This window comes from Silurus aristotelis, assembly GCF_946808225.1.
Source record: "Silurus aristotelis genome assembly, chromosome: 12".
NCBI lineage: Eukaryota > Metazoa > Chordata > Actinopteri > Siluriformes > Siluridae > Silurus > Silurus aristotelis.
In genome coordinates this window covers 3995213-4000114 of record NC_139585.1, presented here as the reverse complement: position 1 = coordinate 4000114, position 4902 = coordinate 3995213, and the positions used below count along the sequence as shown (strand labels likewise).

At 41.0% G+C, this 4902-nt stretch overlaps 1 long non-coding RNA gene across 1 annotated transcript; it reads left to right on the top strand.

The window, feature by feature from the left end:
* The first annotated feature begins 1355 nt into the window (after window positions 1–1355).
* LOC310734281 lies at window positions 1356–4439 on the top strand. Its single transcript, XR_014536004.1, has 2 exons — window positions 1356–2921; window positions 2973–4439. It is a non-coding gene; the product is annotated as an uncharacterized lncRNA (long non-coding RNA).
* The last annotated feature ends 463 nt before the right edge of the window (window positions 4440–4902 follow it).

The following is a 4902-nucleotide window of genomic DNA, read 5'->3' as shown; positions in this document are numbered from 1 at the left end:
ACAGACGGACGGACAGGCAGACAGACAGACAAACAGACAGATAGATAGATAGTCAGAAAAATAGACAGACAAATTAAATGTCAGACAGACAGACAAATAGACAGATAAAGTGTCAGACAGACAGACAGACAGACAGACAGACAGACAGACAGACAGATAGATAGATAGATAGATAGATAGATAGATAGATAGATAGATAGATAGATAGATAGATAGATAGATAGATAGATAGATAGACAGACAAACAGACAAAAATGTCATGAAATAAGACCACCACTGTATCTAATACTGTCTGCCTTCCACAGATAATAAATTACCATTGCAATGTACAGCCTCCAATTAAAGGTGTCAGCACCACCTGGTGTAGAGGAGATGAACTCCTCAGTACTCATTTGCATGGATCAAAACCCAAAACACTCTGTAAACCGTTTAATCCTCTACATCCAGACTTGTTTTTTTCCATCGCTGTCCTCTTCTCAGGCGTATGCGTCCTCTCCTGACCTGCTCGAGGGGACACGGGGATTTGTGAGTAGAGGTGGGGGCTCTTATGTAAAGCTTTTTTGTGTTCCATGTTTACCTTTCTAAATGAGGAACTGAGTGTCAGAGAGTGACAAGTGCTGTCAAAGGCAATTCATTTTGTTTACCAATGTGACCGAATGGGAGGGAGGAAAAGAGAGAGGGAGGGAGGAAAAGAGAGAGGGAGGGAGGAACGGTTTCAACACAACCCTTTCAGTGGCTTTCATTTACTGTCTACATATAAAGCAAAAAAAAAAAAATCAGACCAAATACATTTATTAAAAAAAAAAGAAAACTGTATACTGTATATAAAATAGGGACAAAATAGGGACATTTTAAATTTGATAGCTGCGTCATATAGACGTCTAGACGTCACAATTTGGCCCTTGTCTAACTCACTCGAATCCTCACACTTGCACATTTTTCCTGCTTCTAACATCAACTTTGAGGACAAAATGTTCACCTGCTGCCTAATAAATAAATCCACCCACTAGCAGGTGCCATGATGAAGAGATCATCAGTGTTCTTCACTTCACCACTCAGAATGTTATAATGTAATATTGTTGTGGTCGGTGTTTATTATACAATAACGAATGAACCTGAACATAGTCAATAAGTGTTTTATGAATATCAGTGCATATGGTGAATCCCTTAAAGGGGTGTTTTAGAATGTTTAAAACTGTTTCCAGTCTTGCTGTAATGCTGTAAGTGTGAAAATCCTATTAAAATAAGTAGATCGATACATTTCTATTAATATCTAATAGAATATTCAGACAATCCAAACCCCAAAGTCCAGCGAGAGGTGGCAATAACAGACGAGGGAGTCCATGATATAAATTTAGTCACATATTTATTACATAAATATATAGTAAAATAGACCAGCGACAATTACCATAAAAATATCTTCCTTTTAAAATCCTGACCATAAAACAAAAAATAAACAAACAAACAAACAAAAAAAAACCAAACAAACAAAAAAACAAAAAATCGGAGAAGAAAATCACACATTGACAAATACAAACACGCTGATTGTCTGGACCTGTTCGAAACAGCCCACCACAAAAAACCTGACATCACACCACCCACTGGACTCGTATTGTAGGGGGTGGGTAAGTGGGCGGGGTGGACACCGGGGGCGGGGTCAAGGATGCTGGTAGTGGAGGTGATGGACGTCGGGAGGGAGCGGGTGGTGTGAGAGGAGATCACAGTAAATATTCGGAGGTGTTGTGTTTTTTTTTTCTGTGTGTGTGTGTGTGTGTGTGTGTGTGTGTGTTTTACCCAGCGCTTGCCTTGCATATAGATGTCCTGCGTGATGCCTCACTGCATATCTGTTCTTCATGAAAAATACTGTTAACGGACGGTTGGATCTCAGCACATGATGGCGTGTATCGACCCAAGATTTCACACGGTTTGATGGCTGTGTCCTATTTTTTTTTTTTTTTTATGCGCCCTTAATCATATAATATCATATCACAGTTCACTTGAGTTCACTGGGACCTCCATTCCCAAATGCTTTTCATTGGAGAGAAATCAAAAATAATCATTCCAGATGAATCACCTACGAGCTGACCCCTGACCTGAGCCCTGCGATAGGTCAGGACCCCTGAGTGACTGTAAAGGACGCGCCCTTCGTTTCCCAGCCGCCTCAGCGATCACAGTGAAACTTGGGATTAAGGAGTGAAGAAAAGAAGAAAAAAGAGAAGTAAAAAAAAAATCAGCAGTAGTAGGAGACATATTAGTCGAAGTAGTGATGGTACTTAGAATGTTATAAAAAAAAAAAAAAAAGAAAAAAAAATCGATTGTGAAACACACCAGTTACAAACACGTAAGAGTTCAAAAGTCCCGAAGACGTAAAGACCTGGATAAAACACGGAGCGTTAGAAGAAACCTGGGAAAAGTTTTACGGAAGAGGTTTTATGCGTAAATACGTGGGGTATATACACCGCCTCAGCCTCGCTTCTGTGGATTTCAGACGTGGTCACGGAACACGTTTTGCTCCATCGTATCTGTTAGTACGGCCGAAAGCGGGAAAACATGCTCAATGCTACAAAGTTTCACGTCAAAAACTCTGGTCTGCGGATTCCTAAAACGTGAAGTTATACGGTCATGTCCAATTCCCGCCCATTTTCGAGACGGAAAAAAATTTGCATAATGAAAGGCGGAAAAGAAGAAAATTGCCAGAGGGAACAAAATCAGTGCTCAGCGGTTAAGATGTCGGACTTCTCAGGAGGTCGTCTGTTCAAATCCCACCACCACTTGGTCCAATTTTGGGTCTTCAAGCAAGACCCTTAACCCTCACCTGCTCAGTCGTATGAATAAAATGATTTCTCTGGATAAGTGCGTCTGCCGTATGGCATTAATATAAATGACTCAGGAATCATCTTGGGTTTGTTTTTTTTCCGGATGTGTGCCGTGGAATTCAGCGTGCAAAAGTCCAAACATTTTCCAACACAGAGTTTAAAGACTGTCTATCGGATGCCAAACAGAGAAGTGCAGACGATCACGCTTTCAGCCCAAACGCATGAGAAAGGAAAAGAGTAAGAGAAGAAGGAGAAGAAGCAGGAAGCAGGGGTTCTCAGCACCCTCCGAGGCCGTGAGATCGAACCTGAGCGAGTGCGATTAGGAAGCTTCGAAACCTGACACAAACGTTGCATAAAGGTTTCTAGCGAAACGATTCCTCAACACCCGATTCTCACGCAAATTCTTTTCGAAAATATAATAATCTTATAACATAAACAAGTTCTTGCATCTGTACATTCCTGGTTGTCTGGGCGTGGTTTCTATCACTCACTTCTATCCAATGATAGAAATGAAAATACAAAATTGCATCTGGATGAAGGGTTCAGCAGCTGATTCTGATCTTTATTGGAGAAATTTGGTATCATTTGCTCCATGGATGCTTTTATAAGAGTCCAAGCTGGTCTGCTCTGATAACAATCCTCCAGAGAGTCAAGTACAAATGTAGCTAGCAAACGTCTCCTGGATCTAAACTTTGGTTCTTTAACTCCTATAAGGACACAGAAAACATCGACACAATGGCACTCCACCGAGACAGAGGGAGCGAGAGATGGAGAGAGAGATGGAGAGAAATGGGGTGAGAAAGACAGAGTGAGAAAGTCATAGTGAAAAAGACAATAAGATAAAGAATAAATCGCTAAATTGAGAGGCTGAGCAAGAGATGGAATGAGAGAAATAGTGTGAGAAAGTGAAAAAGATAGAGAGAGAGAGAGAGAGAGAGTGAGAGAAATTCTGAGAATTAAAGAGAAAATTAGAAAAAAGGTGATGGAGTGAGAGAAATAGATAGCGCAGGAGAGGGATGGAGAGATTGAGTAAGACAAATTGAGAGATACTGAGAGAAACAGAGACAAAGTGAGAAAAAAAAACGATAGAGTGAATAAGTCAGAGAGAAAGAGTGAGAGAAATACAGATTTGAGATACTGAGTGAAAAAGAGAATGAGCACAATAGATAGAGCGTGATAGAGAAAGCGATAGAGTGAACGGGAATGAGAGCAATAGAGTGAGAGAAAGAGAGATAGAGTGAGAGAAAGCAAGAGAGAGCAGGAGAGAGATAGAGAGATAGAGTGAGAGAATGAGAAAGAGAGCATGAGAGAGATAGAGAGATGGAGTAAGAGAATGAGAGAAAGCAGGAGAGATATAGAGAGATAGAGTGAGATATAGAGAGATAAAGTGAGGGAAAGAGAGCTAGAGCAGGAGAGAGATAGAGTGAGAGAAAGAGAGATAGAGCAGAAGAGAGATGGAGTGAGAGAAAGAGAGATAGAGCTGAAGAGAGATGGAGTGAGAGAATGAGAGAGAGATTGAGAGATAGAGGAGAAGAGAGAGAGATACAGTATAGTGAGCCAAAATGAGAGAGATTGGAGTGAGTGATAGAGCAGAAGTGAGATGGATAGAGAGAATTTCTTTAATGAAGAAATGAAAATGAAGTGGCTTTTTTTTTTTAGCAATTACACGTGATTTCATTGTGAAATTAGAAAATGACCTTCACGACTGAATTGGCTCATGTCTTCCCGCTACTTCACTCGTCCTCCGCTTCACTCGTTCTCACGTCTACATTCATATTTCTATTGCAAAGTTTTGCTGTATAAAGCGATCGGTGGCCTCGAGAGGGGCTGTGAGGGTGTGCGGAGAGCATGATGAGCGCACGGAGGACAGAAACACAACACACTGAATATAGCACATGCGCAGTAACACACACACACACACACACACACACACACACACACACACACACACACACACACACACACACACACACACACACTCACACACACACAGGTTGTTAGATTGAAAGAAGGCGAGCGAAGCAGCATCACGAAGGTCGAGGGACATTTTTTCTGTGAAATTTTCTTCCGAATTTCAGATTTTTTA